The 27,789-nt window shown below is 42.5% G+C and overlaps 1 pseudogene; it reads right to left on the reverse strand.

The window, feature by feature from the left end:
* LOC133876800 (uncharacterized) overlaps positions 1-27,789 on the reverse strand; it is a 126,971-nt pseudogene that overhangs the window by 7,811 nt on the left and 91,371 nt on the right.

Consider the following 27,789-nt stretch of genomic DNA (forward strand, 5'->3'; position numbering starts at 1 on the left):
AGACCTCTGACCCAGGATAAAGATCCATGGCATCAGGCTCCTCAGTATTAGGCCCCATGGAATCAAGCTCCAAGGCATCTGGCTACTTATTATCAAGCTCGAAGGCATCATGCCCCACAGCACCAAGCTCACCAGCATCAGCAGCCTCAGTAGAGATTTGTTCCTGCCTATTAAAGTGGCAAACCCAAGGCTAACAAATCAAGGCACTTCATGAAGAAGCCGCAGAAGGTGACAGATAATCAACCTTGCAGGGAGCTACCTATTTGGATGCAAAGCATGATACTATGGATGGATCATCAAATGAAATCATGCCAAAAACCTCCAAAAGGAAGGCAAGCATAGGTGAAGAAGAAGGAAGACACTCACCCCTCGAGGGGGAATGGACTCACCAAGTTCGTGAGGAAATTCATGCTGTTAGTTTGTGATTAGCTACATTATGTTGGACAAAATCACTTCTATGTAATGATGCATTTAATCAAGGATACAGCTATTCAAAGTTCTTCTAGAAGAATTTGCACAGTCTACATGTTAGTGAAATTAGATCCCTTGCAGCCATCAAGACGATGTGATATACCGTCCGAATGCCCAATTGTCCAAAGCTTCATCCGTCCTGACCTTCCTCTATGTCGAGAAGCTTTGAACTGCTCCATTATGCATCAGTCCCGATGTTTCAGTAGCACGTCCGAACGCCACTCAGTGTTAGATCAGCTATGGGATTTCTTTCTAAAACACAGATATGGGAAGATCACTGCAACCGTCTGGACGATGTTGATTCCTGTCCGGATGTGCTCATCCATAAGGCAAGTCGTACATTCAAAATCAGAAGTCCGGAAGACGGTCTTCATGGTCCGGACGCGCGAGCTTTATATATGGAAATTGTGTGCATCAAATTCACCGTCCGGACGACAGATGTCATGGTTCTGACACGTGTTTTGAGTTTAAAAGAGTACTCGCAAGCGAACGAATCGTTTGCAATATAGTGTATGCTAGTGCGAGGTCGAATCCACAGGGAAATGGTCAAAAATCACTGTCTTGTTTAATCAACCTCATTCTAACCTAGTTCCAAGAGTTTGAGGGTTAAACATGCACCAAAAATGCTAAGTAAAGAGGAAGAAATGAAATATGTAAAAAGTGACTAAGGCTAAGGAATTCACCAAACCAAATCCAACAACTCACACTCTTGGTTTCCACCTGAACACCCAAAGAACATTAAGCTTAGGGTGTCATTCAAGTTTCTTAACCATAAACCTTAGAACCATTAAATGAATCCAACTCAAAGATAAATCACAAAGAGTACCCATTTGAAAACAAATCATCCATTGTATCCATTCAAAGAATAAATCCCAATGGATATCATCTTTCAAACCGATAAAACAATGTATCCATTGGTTGAAACACATTAAATGTCCTATTTCTACTACCAACCACATTCATTGCAAAAGATAAAGCATTAAATGAATGGAACTTGAACAACATAATAATATAGCATTAAATATGCAAGTAGTACTACAAAAGTGTGAGTGTCAATAATGGAGAGGTTTCATCCTCAACCTTAGTTGAGAGTTCTAGCCTCCCATGACTAAGAACACCACAAAAACTTGAAGAACAAACATGAAAATAGAAGAAAAGCTTTACAAAGACAAATGTCTAAAGAAAAGAGCTACTGAAATAAACTACAAAATGCACGAAATTAAACCTAGCTACTGCTCTGAGAATTCCCGCCCAACAAGGAGGCATGGCTATGGCTTTATAGAAGGAAATTAGGGTTAGAAACCCATGTAAAATGACTCCTCTAACCCCCTCTAGGGTTCCTCTCTTGCTAGAGACAACCAAGGTCACAAAACCAGCGTGTTCTGCTGCAAAAATCAGAGGGAGAACTGCTTTTTGTCATGGAGAAGCTCCTGATTGGGCGTTCTGGCGCGCTTCTGCAACAATCAATTCTGGGAAAAATTGATCGATCGAATTTAATTCGATTGATCGACATCGGTCAAAACTTGATCGATCGACTTTTAAGTTCGATCGATCGACTCTTCAGGACTTCCGAATTTCCAAGCATTTCCTCATGACATTTGCCATTCCTCTCTTGTTGACCTACAAAGCACAAAAACACAAAAACTAACCAAAACATCAGAAAACAACAAGGCCAAAGGTCTAACTATTGTAAATCAAGGGTGCAAATACACAATATTTGGCACTCATCAAATACCCCCAAACTTACATTTTACTAGTCCCTTAGCAAAACAAAATGAAAAACAAAATTAAAGCATGAAACATAAATCCTCTTTCGTAGGAGAAACGATTGCATTTAGCACATGCAACAAGCCTTTTAAACCCCTAGGACTCCCTAGTGGATGAGTGAAGTCTTGTGAGGGTTTGCCAGAAATGATACCCACAAACATTGAAATCTTGTATTATCAATTGAGCAAAAATCCACATTCCAACACTTGGTTCACACATCATGAGCATGTTTAACAAAATGAATATCACATCATCATGTTATCCAAAATCGATCGGCTCATAGTTGGAAAATTTAGACAGCACATGTTCAAAAGTGTAAGGTGTTAATAACATTGAATCATGAGGTTTCAATTTTTCACAAAGCATGTGTATCCAAAAACTCACAGGAGTTCCATCAGATGAATATAACCAAGGCTTAAATGTGCAATTACTTTTATTCATTATTTTTGTGTCGGCTGTGCAATGCCTGACATCCTTAAGCTTTCTAATTGACCCATGTAACGAATGTTGGGCCAGTGACTCCCAATCCAGATGGCTTTAGGGCACTAGATGTAAAAACATCCCTAGGGGCTTAATTACTCAAGTCAAAAAGGCTACGAAGTTAAACTAGCCAAACAAACAACCAATCTGAAATTCTCATCTTTTTACGCGAACACCCAATGCTTAGTGAGGCAAGGGGCCCGGTTACTCAATGAGAACTCAAATTGGTAATAATATTCTAAGCCTTTTTTTTTTTTTTTAATTTTTTATAATAAGCCAAGGTTTCATTAACTAGTCATCCTACAAGTCTCAAGACACACATTTTTAAATCAAATTTCATGCCTCACAGATCCTATGCTACAGTGCTTGTGATAAATGATTTAAACATGTCAAGTCTCTATAATCCAACAGATGAGTCAAAAGATTTCAGATTTTAATGACATGCAAAATTCAGCATGTTAGACAAACCAATGATATGCATGCCATAGTAAAATGTAACCATGCTCAACTAACAATAAGGTTTTTTTTTTTAAACAAAACAAAATATCAAACAAAAACAATCAATGATAACAGTCAGAAATTCAATCGATGATAACAAATAGAAATGTCTACCCACCCCCAAACTAAAAGAACACATTGTCCCAATGTTACTAGAGATACAATACCGAAATGGTGATGCGAGTTGGGCACACTGTAAGAGAATGCTCCCCCAAACTTGAATGGCAGACACTGTCCTGAAAATCAAAACTAAAACAAAAGAAACAAGATCAAATGATAAGGAAAAATAATGAGGCTTGCCTCCCACAAGCGCTAAGTTTTCAGTCTTCAGGTAGACTCTCTATCCTGACGACAATCACTCCGAGTAACCTGGATCCTTCAAAAGGGTCGTCTCAACCTCCGGGCTCTGCAACTCCAAAAATGGCTTCAGTCTTTGCCCGTTCACCTTGAAAGTACTGCCATTCTTTGGATCCTCAATCTCAATGGTCCCATAAGAAAATATTGAACGAACAATGAATGGGCGTGTCCATCGAGATCGGAACATCCCTGGAACAGATGCAGACGTGAATTGTAAAGAAGGACTTTTTGACCAGGTTCAAAAGAGCGTCTCAATATGTTCTGGTCATGAACCTTCTTCATCCGTGCTTTGTACAACCTAGCACAATCATAAGCATCGTTCCTCAGCTCTTCCAATTCATTGAATTAAAGCTTCCTCAGTGAGCCAGCCTTTGTGAGATCGAAATTCAGCTACTTAATGACCCAGTAGGCTCTATGCTCCAACTCCACTGGCAGACGACATGCTTTTCTGTATACAATACGGTAGGGTGACATGCCAATCGAGGTCTTGAAGGCTGTCTGGTACGCCCATAATGCATCATTCAAATGAAGAGACCAATCTTTCCTTGACGGGTTCATCGTCTTCTCCAAAATCCTCTTGATCTCTCTGTTTGAAACCTCCACTTGACCGCTCGTCTGAGGGTGATAGGGAGTGGCAAGCATGTGCGTGATGCAATACTTCTTCATCAGCTGCTCGAAGAACCGGTTGCAGAAATACTTTCCTCCATCACAAATAATTGCTCGAGGAGTACCAAAATCAGCAAAGATAGTGTCTTTTAAAAACTGGACCACAACTCTGTGGCCATTGGTCTTGCAAGCAGCAGCCTCCACCCATTTGGACACATAGTCCACTGCAACCAGAATGTACAGATAGCCGAAGGAGAGTGGGAAAGGTCCCATGAAATCGATGCCCCACACATCAAAGGTCTCGACAATAAGAATGGGGTTGAGTGGCATCATATTTCGGCGTGAAATACTCCTAGCTTCTGACAGCGCTCGCATGAAACACAATAAGTGTGAGCGTCTTGAAAGATGGTCGGCCAATAAAATCCACACTGTAAAATCTTTGTAGTAGTCTTTTTCGCGCTGAAGTGGCCTCCACAAGCATGATCGTGACAAAAGGAGATGACACTAGATTGGTCGGGCTCGAGGACACATCTCCTAATGATCTGATCGGTACAATACTTGAACAGATAAGGATCGTCCCAGAAAAAAGTCTTCACCATGGCCATGAATTTGGACTTATCTTGCCGCCCCCAATGCAGATGCATTTGACTGGTGACAAGATAGTTTCCTATGTCAGTAAACCACGGTGAGTGAGTATGAGCAATATGCATCAATTGTTCATCAGGGAAGGTCTCAGAGATGGGGGTGGCCTCCTCAGTGAAATCTACAGTAATCCTCGAGAGATGGTCGGCCACCACATTTTCAGAACCTTTCTTGTCCCGAATCTCAATGTCGAACTCTTGTAAAAGCAAAATCCATCGAATGAGGTGAGATTTGGCATCCTTTTTGGAGAAAAGATACTTCAATGCCCTGTGATCCGAGTAGATGATGACTTTCGATCCCAACAAGTAGGATCGAAACTTATCCAAAGCAAAAACGACTGCCAGCAGCTCCTTCTCAGTGGTCGAATAATTCAGCTGGGCATCGTTCAGAGTCTGACTCGCATAGTAGATGACATGGAGGAGTTTATCAATGCGCTGCCCCAAAATAGCTCTAACCGCATAGTCTGACGCGTCACACATGATTTCAAAAGGTGTACCTCAGCTGGGCGGCCGAATGATAGGTGTGGACGTCAAAATCTTCTTCAAGGCCCCAAATGCCATCTTGCAGTCCTCATCAAAAATAAATGGGGCCTCCTTAACCAACAACTTGCACAAGGGCCAGGCGATTTTGCTGAAGTCCTGGATGAATCGCCGATAGAATCCTGCATGGCCTAGTAAAGAGCGAACCTTTTTCACTGTACGTGGGGGTGGAAGGTTTGATATCAGATCCACATTTGCCTTGTCAACCTCTATCCCCCGATGAGAAATAAGGTACCCAAGTATGATCCCTTGCTTTACCATAAAATGGCACTTCTCCCAGTTGAGCACTAGGTTCTTCTCTTTGTACCTCACTAAGACCAGAGTGAGGTGGTGCAAACACTCCTCAAAAGTTGAACCGAAGACCGAGAAGTCGTACATGAATATCTCAAGAAAATGTTCCACCATGTCAGAAAAGATGCTGATCATACACCGCTGAAAGGTAGCGGGTGCATTGCATAACCCAAAAGGCATGCGTCGGTAGGCGAACGTCCCAAACGGACAAGTGAAGGTTGTCTTCTCTTGGTCTTCAGGGTCCACGGGGACCTGGTTATATCCGGAATAACCATCCAAAAAGCAGTAGTACTTATGCCCAGCCAACCGCTCCACCATCTAATCAATGAACAGAAGAGGAAAGTGGTCTTTCCTGGTGGTGGTGTTCAACTTGCTGTAGTCGATGCAGACTTTCCATCCAGACTGGACTCGAGTTGGCACCAACTCGCCCTCCTTGTTCTACACGACCGTTACTCCAGCTGGCTTGGGCACGACATGAATAAGGCTCACCCATTTGCTATCCGAAATTGGATAGATGATCCCTGCATCCAATAACTTGTTTACTTCTCCCCTCACAACTTCTTGCATGGATGGGTTGAGCCGTCTCTGTGGCTCCCTCGATGGTTTGGTGTCTTCCTCCAGATGTATCTTGTGCATCACCAGTGAAGGGCTGATTCCTTTAATGTTGTCAATGGTCCAGCCTATAGCTTCCTTGTGCTCTCTCAAGACATCTAACAACTTCTCCTCCTGAGCAACAAGTAAATCTGAAGCTATAATCACAGGCATAGTCTCTGCGGGATCGAGGAACTTATACTTGAGATTGTCCGGTAGGGGCTTAAGTTTTTTCTTTGGAGGCTTAGGTACTGCTGCCTCCTCTTTTGCATTGCTCTCCAAAGGAGCAAACTCCAAAATGGCATTGACTTGCTCAAGTAACATGTCCAAGTCCAAATCCTCTCTGAACTGAGCAAAGCATGCCTCCAGGGGGTCTTCAGTGCTTGATTCTTCAATAACGTCCTCTATGATCTCCTCAATTAAGCAGGCACTTCCGATCTCATCACATTCCCTCGGCTTCTTGCTGATGTCAAAGATGTTCAGCTCCACTGTCATATTGCCGAAGGAGATCTTCATTACCCCCGTCCTACAGTTGATCAGGGCGTTAGCCATAGCTAAGAATGGTCGCCCGAGGATCACCGGTATTTGAACTCCAACGTTCTATACCGGCTCTGTATCTAGCACTGTAAAATCCACGGGGAAATAAAACTTGTCGACCTTGATCAAAACATCCTCCACAATTCCCCGTGGTATCTTAACTAACCGGTCAGCCAACTGTAGTGTCATGGAGGTGGGCTTCAATTCTCCTAATCCTAATTGCTGGTAAACTGAATAGGGTAGGAGATTGACACTGGCTCCAAGGTCAAGCAGAGCCTTCACAATGTGGCTGACTCCTATCTTGCAAGAGATAGTAGGACATCCAGAGTCCTTGTACTTGATAAGTAGCCTACATTGGAGGATTGAGCTAACTTGCTCGGTCAAACAAACTTTTTTCGGGACATTGGTTTTCTGCTTGACGGTGATCAAGTCCTTCAAGAACTTGGCGTAAGACGGCACTTGCTGGATGGCATCCAAGAACGGGATGTTGATCTGTATTTGTTTGAATACCTCCAGAATGTCCTCAAACTTTCTTGGGCGCTAGCAATCTGTTATGGTATGGCGCCTTAGGTACAAAAGACCTAGGAGGAATCTCAATAGTGGGAGTGGCTGTGGATGGCTCCGCATCTTTCTCCTTTGTGCTCCTGCTTCCTTGTCCTTCTTGTGCAGCAGGGTTCTCTTCAGGAAGAACCACTTGGTTATCCGTTTGTCTCCCTGACCAAAGTGTGACAATGGCTTACACATGCTCCTGCCCATGCACTGCATTTGATGAACTTCCCTCATGGATCAGCAACTTTGGATTCATCAGAGGATGACTAGGGAGCTTTCCCTTCTCTCTCTCCCCCAGGTGACTAGCAATTTGCCCAATCTGGGTCTCCATCTTGGCAATAGCTTGAGTGTTCACCATGGTAGCATTCTTCACATCATTGATGGATTGCCCTGTAAGCTGTATGAAGGCCTTGAGAGTGTCTTCCAAAGTTGATTGTGAAGAAGAGGTAGGGGCTTGAGTATAGGCTTGATATGATGGTGCTGGCTGGGTAGGACGACTTTCCTGGTGAACCGGCTGATGAAATCCAGGGGGTATTGAGTGTGTGAAAGGTGAGGAACTCCCCCTTGAGTCATAGGCTGGTTCTACTTCCGTGAGAAATTAGGGTGGTTTTGCCACCTCGGGTTGTAGGCCTCGGAAAAGGGTCCATTGGCTTGCTTCCTATAGTCGTTGAAAGCGTTCACTTGCTCCATTGGTGACTCGACAAAAGCTGGCAAAGATGGGTAAGTCTGTGCTAAGTGCATGGGACTAGCACAGATGGAACAACAATCAACGTGGAATGGGTTGGCAGCACTAATGGATTTGCTTACGACTAGAGCTTCGACCTTCTTTGTGAGAGCATCTATCTTCATCTTCAACTCAACATCTTCTTTCACCTCATGTATGCCTCCCTTCTTTTGGATGCGAGCAGCTTTATCTCGACAGCTTGAAAAATCCCACTGCTAGGAATTGTCGGACAACTGATCTAAGGACCTATACGCCTCCTCTGCCGTCAAACTCAGAAATGCATCTCCGTTCATCAACTCGATCATGCTACGGTTGGATTGAGTTAATCCTTGATAAAAAAATTTCACGAGTCTCCACTTCTCGTATCCATGTGGAGGGCAATTAATCAACATTTCTTGAAATCTCTCCCAACTCTCAGAAAATTTCTCATCTTCTTCTTGAGTAAATGAGCTTATTTCCTTCCTACACTCATTGACTTTGGACATGGGGAAGAATTTAGTGTAGAACTTGTTCAGCAAGTTCTCCCAAGAAGTGATGGAACCAGGCTTGTTTGAATCCAACCATGCCTTGGCTCTATCATGGAGTGAGAAAGGAAATAGCCTAAGATGCACAAACTCTTCAGAAAAATTTTGAAATTTGAAGGTGGCACAAATGTCTTTGAATTTCTTCACATGGCTATAAGGATTTTTGAAGTCCAAGCCATGGAATGCGGGTAGGAGTTGGATGACATGGGGCTTAAGGTCAAAGTGAGTGGCATTGGTTGGGGGTAACACTATACATGAAGGAGAATTTTTTGCAACAGGTGCAAACAAATCCCTAAGTGTCCTAGTATGATCAACATTTTCTCCCCGATTCCTCTCATCCTCACCCGCATGCTTGTTATCTCCCATCTCAACAGAATTTCTAAGCCTTCTCCTAAGAGTTTTTTCAATCTCGGGATCTAAAGATGTCAAGTCTAGATTCAAAGATCTTCTACCAAGCATACACCAACGTACAAACAATTATTTAACCAAAAAGACAAACAAAATAAATAAAGAGAAGAAATTGCAAATGGGGGACAAAATCCTCCAAGGTACAGTCTAGGTTAGTTCCCAGGTAGGTGAAGGGGGTCACACCGTTACAGTCTAGGTTAGTTCGATCGATCGACTCTTCAGGACTTCCGAATATCCAAGTGTTTCCTCAAGAAATTTGTCATTCCTCTCTTATTGACCTACAAAACACAAAAACACAAAAACAAACCAAAACATCAGAAAACAACAAGGACAAAGGTCTAACTAATGTAAATCAAGGGGTCCAAATACACAATATTTGGCACTCATCAACACGCCAAAGTGCAACCTTCCGGACGACATGGCAACACCGTCTGGACATCGTCCAGACGCGGTTCAATTCAAATTTCTATGAAATTTTGGAAAATTGATCGCACAGTTGTCCCTCCGGACGCCTTATATCTACCGTCCGGACTACGCCTAGGTATTTCAAGCCAGACGCTCATTTGAACCTGTAGCCTATAAATAGAGGTGCATAGGCTTGAGAATTGTAAGAATTCGGTGTTGAATTCCATAGTCTTTAGAGAGTCATATTTTAGAGTTGTTGTGTTGAGTTGGTCTCTCTCAAGCCGTTGCCGTCGTGTGCTGTTGCTGCGCTGATTTGAAGTCTATCTTAGGGATTGGCCCTAAGGTAAAAGATTCCATTGAAGACCCCTTCAAGTAGGTAACTTGGTTGGGATGCATTCGTGTTGGGTTACACGTCTGAGTTCAAGGTACGACCACTGCATAAGGTTATGTGAGTGCTACTGCTTTGTAACTAGTCTTGTCTTCTAAATAGTGGATATCCTGGGCTTGGTTGCCCTGGAGTGGTTTTTCTCTTAATTGAGTTTCCACTTCGTTACAAAATTCTTGTGTATTTTAAATTCCGCATTTATATTATTTTGTTAACACATTGTGCACACACACACGGTTCAATTAGAAGTCATTTGTTTTTCAATTGGTATTAAAGCTTGGTACACTCTGAGAAGATTAATTTCTTGTGTTTTTCTATTTGACTTCTATTTCTTATATCATGTCAATCAATTTTGATTTGATGGAAAGGGATGAACTCCAACGGTTGAGTGTCAAATTGTTTAAACACTTACAAAGACTTAAAGATTTTGAAATTGAAAAAGATGAGTTTATTCAAAAAATTAAGTCTTTAGAAGATGATCTAATGATTTCTAAACTACCGTTGATCAAATCTTTTAATTCTGATTTGAGTATTGATAAAGTTTGTTAGTTTGTAATTGGCTACATTCTATTGTACAAAATCACTTCTACGTAATGATGCTTTTAAACAGGGATTCAACTATTCAGAGTTCTTCTAAAAGATTTTGCACAGTCTACAAGTTAGAGAAATCGGACCCCTTTTAGTCGTCCAGAAGACGTGATATATCATCCAGACGCCCAACTGTCCAAAGCATCATCCGTCCGGACAACGAGAACTTTCCATCCAGACCTTCCTCTATGTCAAGAAGCTTCGAACTGTTCTAGCTTGCATCCATCCGGACGTTTCAGCAGCACTTCTGGACGCCACTTAGTGTTCGACTAGCTATGGGATTTCTTTTCAAAACACAGATATGGGAAGACAGCTGCAACCGTCCGGACGATGTGAATTCCCGTCCGAATGCACTCATCCATGAGGCAAGTCATGCATTCAAAATCAAGATGTCTGGAGGCCAGTCTTCATGGTCTGGACGCGCGAGCTACATATATGGAAATTGCGTGCATCAGATCAACCATCTGGACGACATGTTCTATTGGCCGGATGCCCGAAGCCTTCATATGGAAATAGCGTGCAGCTAAGGTGCAACGGTCCAGACGACAGGGCAACACCGTCTAGATACGGCTCAATTCAGGAAAGAATTTCTGTGAAATTTTGAAAGCCGATCGCACAGTTGTCCGTCCTAACGCCTTATGTTTATCGTCCAGATGGCACCTAGGTATTTCAAGCCAGACATTCATTTGAACCTGTAGCCTATAAATAGAGGTCCCTAGGCTTGAGAACTGCAAGAATTCGGTATTGAATTCTATAGTACTTAGAGTATGCTGAGTCAGTCTCTCTCAAGCCGTTGCCATTGTGTGCTACTGCTGCGCTGATTTGAAGTCTATCTTAGGGGTTGGCCTTGTGGTAAAGGATTTCATTGAAAACCTCTTCAAGTAGGAGACTTGGTTGGGAGGCTTTCGTGTTGGGTTATACGTCAAAGTTCAAGGTACGACCACTGCATAAGGTTATGTGAGTGCTATTGCTTTGTAACTAGTCTTGTCTTCTGAATAGTGGATATCCTAGGTTTGGCTGCCCCAGAGTGGTTTTTCTCTTAATTGAGTTTTCACTTCTTCAACAAAATATTTGTCTCTTTTATTTCCGCATTTTGATATTTTGTTGCACACATTTTTGCACACGCTTGTCTATTTAAGAAGTCATTTAATTTTTCAAAGTTGCTTCTTTTTCTCATGCTATGTCTGTTCAAAGTGAAAAATGGAATTGACTTCTAAAATAAATAGCAAGTGTGTGCTCAAAGTGTTAACAAAAATAAACAATGAGGAAAATAAACAACACAAGAATTTTTGTTAACGAAGTAGAAACTCAAGATGAGAAAAATACTCCGGGGCAGCCAAACCCAGGATATCCACTATTCAGAAGACAAAGCTAGATACAAAGCAGTAACATTCATATACCCCTGATACACTGGTCGTACCTTACTCTCTAACGTGTAACCCAACATGAACGCTTCCCAACCAGGTCTCCTACCTGAAGGGGTCTTCAATAGAATCTTTAATCTTAGGGCCGACCCCTAAGATAGACTTCAGTTGTAGCGTAGCAACAGCACACTTGCAATGGCTTGAGAGAGAACAAATCAGCTCCAATAACCTCACAAAATAACTCTCTAAGCTCCGATGGAATTCAATACCGAATTCTTGAAGTTCTCAATGCCCAAGGGCCTTTATTTATAGGATGAGGTTCAAATGGGCGACTGCAGTGAAACATACGGGTGCCTTCCAGACGGTGGACAAGGGTCGTTCGGACTGACAACTGTGCGACCAAAATTTATGAGATTTTCGCTAAAAATCTTTCCTGTTTGAGAGCCGCGTCCGGACGGTGAGGCACTGTCGTCTGGACGGTCGCACGTCCGTTGCAAGTAATTTTCATATAAGGCTTCGCACATCCGGACCAAGGGGGATGGCCGTCAGGTTGGTTAATCGTCAACACACAATTTCCATATCAAATGAGAGTGCGTCGGGACCATGATAGGTAGGCGTCCGAACGGTTGAAGTTGAATACGCAATTTCCTTATCAGATGCACGCGCGTCCGGACGAAGCTGACTGTCGTCCGGACAGATGTATTTGAATTACGATTCTTGCCCTATGTACGAGCATGTCCGGATGAAATCCACGTCGTCTGGACGGTTGCATCAATCTTCCCTTATTTGAACTTGGAAAGAATCTGAAGCTGATCGATCACTGGATGTCATCCGAATGGGCTGCTGAGTCGTCCGTACGGATACAAGCTCGCACAGAAGCTTCTCGATACAGTGAAGGGTCTGGACAGAAATACACGTCGTCTGGACGGATGATGCTTGATCCGTCTTGCGTCCGGACGGTATGGCACGTCGTATGGACGGATGGAACAGTGGACAAATGAGCGTCCAGATGAGATAGCAAGGTCATCCGGACAGCTGACAGGGAATCGAAAATCTTCTGACTTGCAAGCAGAATCTTTGAAATACTTTTGAATAGTGGACTCCCTGTTAAAACATCATCTTTACAAACAAGTGATTTTGTCCAAATAGAATGTAGCCAATCACAAACTAACAAACTCCCCCTTTGGCCATTCTGGGACAAAAATCACTTGACCAGTTTGGAAATATATTCTCGGTCAAAAAATAAAAATTACTCCCCCTTTTTGTCACAAAGGGACAAAGGGTAAAACAGAGTAATAAAACCAACTGCAATAAAAATTACTCCGTCTAGCAGTCTCAGAAGGACCAAGGTAAACAGAGTAATATTAGTTCAAAAGTTTAACAAAATATAGCAAAATATAAACCAAATGTCTCAAATACAGACAAAGCAAACTATACAAAGGAAAAACACTCAAGCTTCATCTGCCATAGTTGCAGTCCTAGGTGCATCATCCTTATTATCACTGCTGTCAGGATGATGGTACTTGAGGCACTCCTTGAGGTCCAGTTGGTTCTGCTCTGCACGCTTGTTGATGGAGTGCATTTCCAGCTGCATAGCAGTGATGGACTGCAGTATGGAGGACATAGAAACCTGCATAGTGCATATCCCCCCAGAATGGAAGCCCAAGCCTCCATGATATGAGAATTGTTGACCTCCGGCTCAAATGGAGGGACGGTCTGAGAGGATGAAGCCATGTTCGGAAAACCTACAAGCATGACAACAGGTATGGGCACCTCATCATCGGAGTCATCTCTCCGCAGTTGCGCATTAGACTTCATCAAAGTCGGCTTGCTGATGGGCTGATGAATCTTCATCTTAGGTTCTACAGTAATATTGATGCCTGACTGAAGAATGATCTGAGTGAGTAGGCAACCAAAGGGGAGATCGGTATTACCTTCATCATGAGCCTCCAGCATAACGCTCATAATATGCTTGCATAGGCAGAAAGGCAAGCAGAGATCGATGGCATAAACGAACTGAGCCTTCTTCAGAATCAGGTCACTGCGCCTGACAACTGGCCATAGGTTGTGCTGAACTATCTTGGCCAACAAGCGATGAGAGGGAGACAGTGCGCCGATCCGAATGGTGGTAGCACGCTCTTCTCCCAGTGGAACGGCATGGAAGAACTCTCGGAGATCATCCATAGAGGGAGGAAGCACCACTTCATTACAGGGACTGCCCGGCAGCTCAAGAACTGGTACTCCGATGAAGTGACTGATGATATGGGGATCAACAGTAATGATATGCCCGTCAATAGTGGACTGCAGTACCAACCCATGATCATCGTCCTATGCCACCTCTAGGTTGGCATAGAAGAGTCTAACAAGCTTGGTAAGGACAATACAGGCACATGTGTAGAGGTATCCCCAATGGTAAGTCTGGATAGTCTCATAAATACTATCCAACGGAGGCACCGTGATGTCAGATCGAACCACATTGCGCTCAACAATGACTGTGCGGTCCATGATTTTAGCTTGTAGTGCACTCCTCTCTTCCTTTGTCCTCTGGCGGACCCTGCGCTCAGAACTGACTGCAGACATGATTCTGTAACAAGAAACCAACAAGAATTTGCCAAAAATAATCCAAAAATATTCTTGTTAGGTCACAACAAAAATTGGGCAGAATAACTTCAGTAAAAGGACTTCCCAAAAATATTGGCAAAATATATCACATTGTAGTCCCAAAAGAATATCATCAAAGATTATCCCAATATGGCAGATATATGCATCTCATTATCTCAAAAACATTCCAAAACAAAATGAAATTCTAACAGTTTAAAAATAAATAAACTGAAAAGAAAAAGATTGGAAAGTACCTGGAATGTGAGAGTAATGTGCAAAAAGACAAGAGAAAGCAATATAATCCAAAAACTCACTGGAAATTATGCACAAGATGCCAAAAAGGGAGATTTTGGTGGGGTAGGGTGGAGTATACGACACCCAGGGGTATATATAGCTCCTGTGGGGTCCCCGTCTGGATGGTGAATTATTGCCGTCCGGACGCACGCTGCCTCGGCACCATTCGGACAAGTCGTGCGTGTCCGGACGAGTTATCCTACTATCCGACCGTTGGATGCCACGCATGTCCGGACGTAAACAAATCCCGTCCGAACGACTAAGCTCCGCCTGTCCGGACTCCAAAAGATATCGTCTGGACTACGAAGCTCCACCCGTCCAGACGCTTCACACTGAAAAATAGAAAACTGAGGAAAATTTACAAAAATCAATTTTTCTCAAGTCAGTTTCAGAACATGCATGTATAATCTACCGATAACACAATCAGAGAGCATCTCAAAACTAAGCAGAGATAAGAAGGAGAGTTGAGATTTCAGTCAGCACAAACATTTTCCTAGACATAGAAAATTCAAATAGACACCTCAACTCATGCAATGCGTGTGTGTGTGAAGACTCTTTCCCACAAGGTATGACTTTCAATGACATGACAAATAGCAACCATATTTTCTAAACAAGAGAGAAAATCAATGACAGATTAGTCAAAAGTCAAACCTTATAACTTACTAAGGCCTAGCCACCCTCATCTGATACACTCACCCTAAGATGCAACACCTAATTGTTTTACTTGTACCATGAAGGACAAAGTAAATGTCTTACATGCACGTAGAGGGCAAGGCATATAGCAAATACAGCACATAAGTAGTGAACAATTAAAGCACAAAATTCATATGATTTACTGCTTGATTCTTATGATGCTGCAATCTAGAGGGAATGCTAGAGTTTTTAGGTTCTAGGTTCAACTAGCATGTGATCAATTTGGCTATCTTATCAAAGACCTCTTCTCTTATCCAAAAATTCTAGAAACACAAAGTCAGAGAAGGAAAGGTGTACCTTTAGGGGAGTTGTAGATAGTGCACATTTTTCATTGCATGAGAAAAGAAGCTATCCTACTTTTCCATATACAGGAAAAACTCGCAATTATATCAAAGCAGAGTAGATTAATGCACAAAGAATTGAGATATCAGGTGAAAACACATGCAATATCTGCTATGCCAAAAGAAAAAAAAATCCTGCAAATTCTCCAACTTTTTTTTTTTTTTATTAAAAAAATGCAATATGGAATTAACCTCATATGCAAGGCAAGATCAAACCTGATGATGCCAATACAGAAAAACAGTCGCTCGACCTGGTTTTTCTGTCTTCTCCAATAAGCACCTGAAAAGATCTCTCACGAGACATAGGGGAAAAACAAACTGGTTCCTAGATTGCATAGTAAGCACACAAATATAACAAGTAGAAGTGCAAGAAATCAAACCTGATGCCGTAGGATTAGGAACCAAATCCTAGGCATGAACACCTGAACATGCTAGGTGCATCTATTCCCCCTCATGGGGTGATTGTCCTTGTTGACCCAAGCATGCCTTCCTGTAGGTGGTTGCTGGTAGGACTGCATCATCCACTCCATCATACTCTGCATCTAGATAGGTGGCTCATTGTGGTACTGCTCTTCTTTCACCTTCTGACGCCTCCTAAATTGCTGGATTTGTTCTTGGAGTTGCCACTGTGATTGGCAGGTATAAATCGTTGCTGAGGCTGTTGATGCTGAGATGCCTGGTATCGTGATGCATGAGACCAAGGAGCTTGAGATCTTGGTGCTTGATGGTATAGGGCCTGATACCATGGAGTGTGGAACTGGGCCACAGGTCTAGTGCCATGATCAGCCTGTCGGGGTACTTATTTCTTGACCATGGCTTTCTGAACTTTCAGGAGGGAACACTGAGGACGAACACGCCCACTTAGACCGCAGTGGTGGCATATGGGAGGTCTTCTGATCGAATGAGGCTTCTGAGTGCCTGGAGCATCATCGTTGGCCTTATCCTCTCCTTTATCTTCAATAGTGGGAGGAGGGTCTGGGGTTGCAGGTTTCACAAATACAATCTTTGAAGTAGAGGGAGCATCAGAAGAGGGAGCATCAGAAGAGGGAGCTACATACCCGAGACCGGTCTTCTCAGTTGGGCTCTTCTGGATAGACAAAATTTGAGTCAGCTTCTCATCAGTTACTCTTTCTAGCTGGAGCTGCGTCTCTAGCAGCTTCTCCTCGAGCTCCTGTATTATGAGCAGCAATGAACTCTTCTCAGTCTACAAACTGTTCAGATCATAAAGATGCTGCTTACGACCTTCCCTCAGCTTCTCATACTCTATGTAGAGTGTCTTGTAAGCCTCCTTAAGCTCTTCCCCATTGTCACTATGCTCAGAGTAATAAGAGTCCTCTTCTTTAACGAGCGGAGCCACAAAAGCTAAAAATTTCTTGTACTCTAGAGCTTCTTCTTTTGACTCGTCACTCAGAGTCACATTGTAAGCTTTCCCCTTGCCCTTCTTAAGATTCCCGCAATCGGCTCGGATATGCCCAAAACCTGAGCATTCAAAACATCTAGGCCCTCTAGGATCCTTCTTTTCTTCTTCCTCAGGTTCAGCTTCTCTGGGAGCTTTCTTCACCTTTTCAGAAAACTTCTTTTTGAATCGGTCGTCTCTCATAAGTGTTCTGAAATTCTTGGCTAACATAGCCATAGCTTTTTCTTCCTCCTCAGAGTCATCTTCCGATGAAGCTTCTACCTTCTTCTTGGAAGCTTTAGGGCAATGGTCTTCAGCTTCATGACCGGGGGCAGAGACAGCTTATACATTTGAAGAGATCCCACCAAATCTTCAATCTTCATCTCTTTTAGATCTTTGCTTTCTTCTATCGTCGTTACCTTGATCCTGAAACGCTTAGGCAATTATCTTAGAATCTTTCGAATGAGTTTTACATTTGAGATAGGCTTCCCGAGACTCACCATGGAGTTTCTCAGGTCACTCATCTTGGAGTAAAACTCTCCAAATGTCTCATCTTCCAACATCTTAATTTCTTCAAATTTTGAAATCAACATTTGAAGTTTGGCATATTTTACAAGTTTGGTGCCTTCATATGTTATTTCCAAAATTTGCCATGCTTCTTTGGCTGATTCGCAATTATAAATTTTTGCGAATTCAGATGGTGAAAGTGCTTGGCACAAAGCATGGAGGACTTTATCATTTAAAAGGCGTGCATTTTTCCGAGGGACTAGTTCGAGTGTTGCATCCTCTGGTTTAGTCCAACCAGTTTCAACAATACTCCAACAATCAATAGATTTCAGAAAGAAACGCATACGTGCCTTCCAATAGCCATAGTTCGTACCATCAAAGGCAGGAACAGAATTAAGAGTTTGAGACATTATAATAAATAGAAGTCAAAAATAAATAGCACTCAAGAAATTAATCTTCTCAGAGTGTACCAAGCTCTGATACCAATTGAAAAATGGAATTGACTTCTAAAATCAATAGCAAGTGTGTGCTCAAAGTGTTAACAAAAATAAACAATGCGGAAAATAAACAACACAAGAATTTTTGTTAACGAAGTGGAAACTCAAGATAAGAAAAACCACTCCGGGGCAGCCAAACCTAGGATATCCACTATTCAGAAGACAAAGCTACATACAAAGTAGTAACACCCACATACCCCTGATGCAATGGTTGTACCTTGCTCTCTAACGTGTAACCCAACACGAACACTTCCCAACCAGGTCTCCTACCTGAAGGGGTCTTCAATGGAATCCTTTATCTTAGGGTCGACCCCTAAGATAGACTTCAGTTGTAACGCAGCAACAGTACACTTGCAATGGCTTGGGAGAGAAAAAATCAGCTCCAATAACCTCACAAAATAACTCTCTAAGCGCTTATGAAATTGAATACCGAATTCTTGCAGTTCTTAATGCCCAGGGGCCTCTATTTATAGGCTGAGGTTCAAATGGGTGAATGTAGTGAAATATACGGGTTCCTTCCGAACGGTGGAAAGGACTGTCTGGACGGACAACTGTGCGACCAGAATTTTTGAGATTTTCGCTGAAAATCTTTCCTACTTGAGAGCCGCGTCCAGACGGTGAGGCACTGTCGTCCGGATGGTCGCACGTCCGCTGCATGTAATTTCCATATAAGGTGTCGCACGTCCGGACCAAGGGGGATGGCCGTCCGGACGGTTAATCTTCAACACGTAATTTCCATATCAGATGAGCGCGCGTCCGGACCATGATAGGTAGGCGTCAAGGTGGATGAAGTTGAATACGCAATTTCCTTTATGGGAAAGCAAGAATCGCAATTCAAATTCAACCGTCCGGACGTTTGTCAGCATTGTCTGGATACGGTTCAATAGATATGGAAATTGCGGATTCGACTTCAATCGTCCGGACGACTACCTTTCATGGTCTAGACGCGCGCACAGTAAATATGGAAATTGCGTGTTGAAGATTAATCGTCCGGACGGTCATCCCCCATGGTCGGGATGCTTGAAGCCTTATATGGAAATTACTTGAAGCGGACTTGCGACCGTCCGGATGACATTACCTCATCGTCCGGACGCGGCACTTAAACAGGAAAGATTTTCAACGAAAATCTCAAAAATTCTGGTCGCACAGTTGTCCGTCCGGACGGCTCAGGTTCATCGTCCGGACGGCGTCCGTACATATTACCGCAGTCACCCATTTGAACCCTCAACCTATAAATAGAGGCCCCTGGGCATTGAGAACTGCAAGAATTCGGTATTGAATTCCATCAGAGCTTAGAGAGTTATTTATGAGATTATTGGAGCTGATTTGTCTCTCAAGCCATTGCAAGTGTGCTGTTGTTGTGCTACAACTGAAATCTGTCTTAGGGGTCGACCATAAGGTAAAGGATTCCATTGAAGGCCCCTTTAGGGAGGAGACCTGGTTAGGAAGCGTTCGTGTTGGGTTACACGTTAGAGAGCAAGGTACGACCACTGCATCAGGGGTATGTGAGTGTTACTGCTTTGTATCTAGCTTTGTCTTCTGAATAGTGGATATCCTGGGTTTGGCTGCCCCTGAGTGGTTTTTCTCATCTTGAGTTTCCACTTCGATAACAAAAATCCTTGTGTCTTTTATTTTCCGCATTGTTATTTTTGTTGACACTTTGTGCACACACTTGCTATTTTTTTGTAGAAGTCAATTTCAAATTCCAATTGGTATCAGAGCTTGGTACACTCTGAGAAGATTAAATTCTTGAGTGTTAATTATTTTTTACTTCTATTTATTATAATGTCTCAAACTCTTAATTCTGTTCCTGCCTTTGACAGTACGAACTATGGCTTTTGGAAGGCACGTATGGGTTTCTTTCTGAAATCTATTGACTGTGGGAGTATTGTTGAAACTGGTTGGACTAAACTAGAGGATACAACACTTGAACTAGTCCCTCAGAAGAATAATCATCTTTCAAATGATAAAGCCCTCCATGCACTGTGCCAAGAACTTTCTCCACTAGAATTCGCAAAAATTTGAAATTGCGAATCAGCCAAAGAAGCATGGCAAATTTTGGAAACAACATATGAAGGCACAAAACTTGTAAAATCTGCCAAACTTCAAATGATGATTTCAAAATTTGAAGAGATTAAGATGTCGGAGGATGAGACATTTGGAGAGTTTTACTCCAAGATGAGTGACCTGAGAAACTCCATGGTGAATGTAGGGAAGCCTATCTCGAATGTAAAACTCATCCGAAACATTCTGAGATCTTTGCCTGAGTGTTTCAGGATCAAGGTGACCACCATTGAAGAAAGCAAGGATCTAGAAGAAATGAAGATTGAAGAGTTGGTGGGATCTCTTCAAACGTATGAGCTGTCTCTGCCCCCGGTTAAGAAGTTGAAGACCATTGCCTTGAAAGCTTCCAAGAAGAAGGTAGAAGCTTCATCTGAAGATGACTCTGAGGAGGAAGAAAAAGTTGTGGCTATGTTAGCCAAGAATTTCAGAAGACTTATGAGAGATGACCGATTCAAAAAGAAGTTTTTTGAAAAAGTAAAGAAAGCTCCCAGAGATGCTGAACCAGAGGAAGAAGAAAAGAAGGATCCCAGAGGGTCCAAATGCTTTGAATGCTCAGGTTTTGGGCATATCTGAGCCAATTGCGGGAATCTTAAGAAGGGCAAGGGGAAGGCATACAATCTGACTCTCAGTGATGAGTCAGAAGAAGAAGCTACATAGTCTGAAAAATTTCTGGCCTTTGTAGCACGTTAAGGAAGAAGACTCTTATTATTCGGAGCATAGTGATAATGGGGAAGAGCTCAAGGAGGCTTACAAGACACTCTATATAGAGTATGAGAAGCTGAGGGAAGGTCGTAAGCAGCACCTCTATGATCTAAACAGTCTGTAAACTGAGAAGAGTTCATTGCTGCTCAGAATACAGGAGCTCGAGGAAAATCTACTCGAGACGCAGCTCTAGCTAGAAAGAGTCACTGATGAGAAGCTGACTTGTATGCTGTCTATCCAGAAGAGTCCAACTGACAAGACTGGTCTCGGGTATGTAGCTCCCTCTTCTGATGCTCCCTCTACTTCAAAGACTGTATTTGTGAAACCTACAGTCCCAGAGCCTCCACCCACTGTTGAAGATAAAGGGAAGGACAAGGTCAACGATGATGTTCCAGGCACTCAGAAGCCTCAACCATCATGGAGTGGATGATGCAGAGTATGATGGAGTGGATGATGCAGTCCTGCCAGCAACCACCTACAGGAAGGCAGGCTTGGGTCAGGATGGACAATCACCCCATGAAAGGGAACAGACACACCTAGCAGGTTCGAGTGTTCATGATTTGGTTCCTAATCCTACGGCATCAGGTTTGATTGTTTGCACTTTTACTTGGTATATTTGTATGCTTACTATGCAATCTAGGAAACAGTTTGTTTTGCCCCCTATTTCTCATGAGAGAATTTTGCAGGTACTATTTGGGGAAGACAGAAAAAGCAGGTCAAGCGACTGTTTTTCTGTATTGGCATCGTCAGGTTTGATCTTGCCTTGCATATGATGTTTTTTCCATATTGCATTTTTTTATTATAAAAAAAAAAAAAAAAAAAAAAAAAAAAAAAAAAAATTGGGGAGAATTTGCAGGATTTTTCTTTTCTCTTGGGAAAACAGATAATCGCATGTATTTTCTCCTGATATCTCAATTCTTTGGGTATTAATTTACTTTGCTTAGATATAATTGAGAGTTTCTGACTATAATTTGCCAAGTGTTTTCCTGTATATGCAAAAGTAGGATAGCTTATTTTATCATGCGATGAAAAATGTGCACTATCCGCGACTTCCCTAAAAGGTGCATCTTTCCTTCTTTGACTTTGTATTTCTAGAAATTTTGGATAAGAGAAGAGGTCTTTGATAAGATGACCAAATTGACCACAAACTAGAACCTAAAACCTAAAAACTCTGGCATTCCCTCTAGATTGCAGCTTCATAAGAATCAAGCAGTAAATCATATGAATTTTGTGCTTCAATTGTTCACTGCTTATGTGCTGAATTTGCAAGTAAAACATTTACTTTGTCCTTCATGGTACAAGTAAAACAATTAGGTGCTGCATCTCAGGGGGAGTGTATCAAATGAGGGTGGCTAGGCCCTAGTAAGTTATAAGGTTTGACTTTTAACTAATCTTGCATTGATTTTCTCTCTTGTCTAGAAAATCTGGTTGCTCTTTGTCATATCTGTGATAGTCATACCTTGTGGGTTAAAGTCTTCACACACACACGCATTGCATGAGTTGAGTTGTCTATTTGAATTTTCTATGTCCAAGACAATGTTTGTGCTGATTAACATCTCAACTCTCATTTTTATCTCTGCTTAGTTTTGAGATGCTCTATGATTGTGTTATCAATAGATTATACATGCGTGTTCTGAAATTGACTTGAGAAAAATTGATTTTTGTTAATTTTCCTCAATTTTCTGTTTTTCAGTGTGAAGCGTCTGGACGGTCTCTCTTAGAATCCGGACGGGTGGATTTTCATTGTCCGGATGATATCTTTTGGAGTCTGGACGGGCAGAGCTCAGTCGTCCGGACGGTATCTGGTTACGTTCGGATGCGCGCGGCAACCAACGGCCGGAGATAAGGATAAATCGTCCTGACGCGCGCGACCTGTCCGCGTGGTTCCAAGGCAGCGCGCATCCGGACGGCATTAATACACCGTCCGAACGAGGACACCACAGAGGCTATTTATACCCCTGGTCGCCATTTCTCCTCCCTACCCCACCAAAATCTCACTTTTTGGCTTTTAGTGAGTTATTGTTTTTAGTGCTTTTGGCTTTATCTCATCCCTCTTTGTCTTTTTGTGCATTAATCTCACATTCCAGGTATTATTCCAGTCTTTTTCTCTGTAGTTTTTTTTTTAACTGCTAGAATGTTGATTTCTTTAGGAATGTTTTTGAGATAATAAGATGCATATATCTGCCATATTGGGATAATCTGTGATGATATATTCTGTCTATATTTTTAGGACATCCTTTTACTGCTGTTATTCTGCCAAATTTTTGTTGTAACCTAACAAGTATGTTTTTGGATTATTTTTGGCAAATTCTTGTTGGTTTCTTGTTGCAGAATCATGTCTGTAGTCAGTTCCCAGCGCAAGGTCCGCCAGAGGACAAAGGAAGAGAGGAGCGCCCTACAAGCCAAAATCATGGATCGCACAGTCATTGCTGAGCGTAATGTGGTTTGATCTGACATCATGGTGCCTCCGCTGGATAGTATCTATGAGACTATTTAGAATTACCACTAGGGATACCTCTACACCTGTGCCTGCATCGTCCTCACCAGGCTTGTCAGACTCTTCTATGCCAACCTATAGGTGGCTCAGGACGATGATCGTGGGTTGGTACTACAGTCCACTGTTGACGGGCATATCATCACTGTTGATCCCCAGATCATCAGTCACTTCATTAGGGTACCAGTCCTTGAGTTGCCCGGTAGTTCGTATAATGAGGTGGTGCTTCCTCCCTCCCTGGACGATCTCTGAGAGTTCTTCCATGTAGATCCACAGGGAGAAGAGCGTGCTACCACTATCCGGATCGGCGCATTATCTCCCTCTCATCGCTTGCTGGCCAAGATAGTGCAGCACAACCTATGGCCAGTTGTCAGGCGCCAAGATAGTGAGACTTTCTGCCTGTGCAAGCATATTATGAGCGTTATGTTGGAGGCCTGAGATGAGGGTAATACCAGACTCCCCATTGGCTGCCTGCTCACTTAGATCATTCTTTAGTCAGGCATCAACATTACTAGAGAACCGAAGATGAAGATTCAACAGCCCATCAGCAAGCAAACTTTGATGAAGTCTAATGCTTAGCTGCGGAGAGATGACTCTGATGATAAGGTGCCCATCCCTCATGCCATGCCAGTTGACTTTCCAGACATGGCTTCATCCTCTCAGACTGTCCCACCTTCAAAGCCAGAGATCAACTTTTCACAGATAATGGAGGCCTTAGCTGCCATTCAGGGAGGCATGAGCACCAAGCATCAGTCCATCACCTCTATGCAGTAGGAGGTGCACTCCATAAACAAGCAGGTGGAGCAGAACCAGCTGGATCTCAGGGAGTGCCACAAGTATCATCATCATGGCAGTAGTGATGATGAGGATGATGCGCCTAGGACTGTACCTATGGCAGAGGATGATTGAGTTTTTTTTATCCTTTTCTTTGTTTTGTTGTCTTTTTGTTTGAGACATTTGATTTATCTTTTACTATAGTTTTTTAAACTTTTTGACTTATATTACTCTGTTTACCCTGGTCCTTCTGAGACCGTTTGGGGGAGTAATTTTTATTACTCGATTTTACCCTTTGTCCCTTTGTGATAAAAAGGGGGAGGAATTTTTATTTTTGTCCCAGAATGGCCAAAAGGGGAGTTTGTTAGGTTGTGATTGGCCTCATTCGGTTTGGACAAAATCACTTGTATGTAAAGATGCTGTTTAACCGGGATTCCGCTATTCAAAAGTGTTTCAGAAGATTCTGTATTGCTTACAAGTCAGAAGATTTCCTGTTCCCTGTCAGCCGTCCAGACGATCGTACTTTCCCATCCGAACGCTCATCTGTCCACTGTTCCATCCGTCTGGACGACATACCATAAAGTCCGGACGCCAGACAGATCAAGTACCATCCGTCCGGACAACGTGGACTTTCGTCCGGACCCTTCACTGCATCGAGAAGCTTCTGTTCCAGCTTGCATCCGTCCGGACTTCTCAGCAGCCCGTTCGGACGCCTCTCAGTATGCGACCAAGCTTCAGATTCTTTCCAAGTTCATTTATGGGAAGATTGCTGAAACCGTCCGGATGACGTGTTTTCCTGTCTGGACGCGCTTTTCCTTAAGACAAGAATCGCAACTCAAATTCAACCGTCTGAACGTCTGTCAGCATGGTCTGGTCGCGCGTTCAACAGATATGGAAATTGCGAATTCAACTTCAACCGTCCAGATGACTGCCTTTCATGGTCCAGACGCGCGCACAATAAAAATGGAAATTGCGTGTTGAAGATTAATCGTCCGAACGGCCATCCCCCATGGTCCGGATGCGTGAAGCCTTACTTGGAAATTACTTGCAGTGGATGTGCGACCGTTTGGACGACGTTACCTCACCGTCCAGACGCGGCTCTCAAATAGGAAAAATTTTCAGCGAAAATCTCAGAAATTCTGGTCACCCAGTTGTCCGTCCGGACGGGGAACCTGACGGAATGGCACGTCGTCCGAACGGATGGAACAGTTGACAGATGAGCGTTCAGACGGGATTGCACGGTCGTCCGGACAGCTGACAAGGAACCAGAAATCTTCTGACTTGCAAGCAGAATCTTCTGAAATACTTCTAAATAGTGAACTCCCTATTAAAACATCATCTTTACAAAAAAGTGATTTTGTCCAAATAGAATGTAGACAATCACAAACTAACACATAGAACTATGTTTGTTAAATCTTCCATGTCTTGTAATCATACTCAGTTTACTTGTGGGGATAAAAAGGCTAGTCATTCTATACCTACATGTCATCATTGTGACATTAGTGGTCATATTCGCCCTAATTGTTTCCAGATTCGTTCACAAAAACCTTAGAATAGATCACATGTTCCTAGGGAAGATGAACCAGGTTTTGAGAATCAAGTCAAGAATTTAAGTGATCAAGTTAAGCTCATTAGTGAGAAGTTAGGAAGACTCACTCCAAATGAACAAAGATCTGTTTTGGCTAATAATAAAAAGAAAACTTCCAAACAAGTCTGGCTCAAAAAGGAGGATAATCTGTGTTTAGTTCCTCATAGTGCTCTAAAAATTCTTGATACTTGTTTGTGGTATTTGGATAGTGGCTATTCTAAACATATGACAGGTGATAAGACTCTGCTGAAAGAAGGTTAGGTGGGAAAAGGAGGAAGGATCACCTATGGAGATGGAAGCCAATCCAAGGTTATTGGAAAAGGGATCATCGACATTCTTGGACTCGGCGCATCTCAGGAAGCGTTGTATGTGGAAGGGCTAAAAGCAAATCTCCTCAGCATCAGCCAATTTTGTGACAATGATTTGGTGGTACAACTCTCCAAAAAGGAATGTAATATCTTTGACAGCAGTGGCAAGTGGATTGTGGGGAGAGATAGAACTGCTGATAATTGTTATGGTCATCTTGGTCTCACTTTTGATCCTCAAATTATTTGTAATAAGGCAACCATAGATGTCAGTGATCTGTGGCATCAAAGATTGCGGCATTTGAATTTCACAGATATGTTGAAGATTGATAACAAAGACATTGTCAAGGATCTGCCTAAAATGGAGAAGCATGGAAAAGGAGTCAGTGGTCCTTGCCAGCTAGGGAAGCAAACTCGAGCAGCCCATAAGAAGACCTCAGGTATTCTTACTTCCAGAAATTTAGAATTGATGCATGTGGATCTCATGGATCCCACTAGAACTGCTAGTCTAGGTGGGAGAAAGTATATATTGGTGGTAGTCGATGATTTTTCTCAATATACATGGGTTATTCTCCTTCGGGAAAAATCTGATGCTTTTGACGCAACCAAACATTTATTCAAGAAAATTCAGGTTGAACAAAACTGCTAGATTATAAGGATCCCGCGTGATCATGGAAGGGAATTTGAGAATGCCAAATTTGAAGAATTCTACCTTTCGTATGGGTAGGAATTTTCTTTTCCTATCACCCCTCAGCAAAATGGAGTTTTAGAAAGAAAGAACATGGTAATTCAAGAGATAGCTCGTGTAATGATCCACTCAAAAAATTTGGCTCAACATTTTTGGGGTGAACTATCAATATTGCTTGCCATATTATCAACAGAGTCTACTTGAGGCCTGAAACAAACAAGACTCCCTACGAAATTTGGCGAGGTAAGAAGCCAACAGTTAAGTACTTTAGAGCTTTTGGAAGTAGATGTTACATTCTTCATGATAGGGAAAACCTTGGGAAATTTGATCCCAAAAGTGATGAAGCCATATTCATGGGGTACTCCACAAATAGACGTGCTTATAGAGTTTTCAATAAAAGAACAGAGACTGTAATGGAATCAATCAATGTTGTAATTGATGATGAAGAAGTTGAAGCACCAAGCGAGGGGGAGGAAAATCAATCCATTTCTGCTGAACTGTCTATCCCTTCAGCTGACATTATGAAGACTTCTCCAGGTATGTCTCCAGCTGAATCTCTTCCAATTTTTGAAACTTCTCATACTACTACTAGTACTTCTGAAAATGAGGACAATCCCACAAATCCTCCTAAGCGGTCATGGGTGAAGCTCAATCACCCCCCCAGCAGCTCATCGGTCTATTAAAGAAAGGCGTCGGCTAAGGAACAGAGTTATCCAACGGTCGAATGAAGTAGCTAATCAAGTTTCCTACAGCTGCTACCTTGCACAGACAGAGCCCTAGAAAATTGATGAAGCCCTATAGGATGAAAGTTGGGCCTCAGCCATGCATGATGAGCTCCATTAGTTTACCAGAAATGATGTATGGACTCTCGTTCCACGACTTGCTAATCATAATATCATTGGCACCAAGTGGATTTTCAAGAACAAGCTAGATGAGCATGGTACAGGGGTCAGAAATAAAGCACGTCTTATTGCCTAGGGATATACTCAGATTGAGGGGATAGACTTTGATGAGACTTTTGCTCTGGTTACCAGGTTAGAATCCATTAGAATTCTTCTTTCTATTGCTTGACATCTTGGTTTCAAGCTGTATCAAATGGATGTGAAGAGTGCTTTTCTG

The sequence above is a fragment of the Alnus glutinosa genome, chromosome 9 (assembly GCF_958979055.1).
Source record: "Alnus glutinosa chromosome 9, dhAlnGlut1.1, whole genome shotgun sequence".
Lineage (NCBI taxonomy): Eukaryota > Viridiplantae > Streptophyta > Magnoliopsida > Fagales > Betulaceae > Alnus > Alnus glutinosa.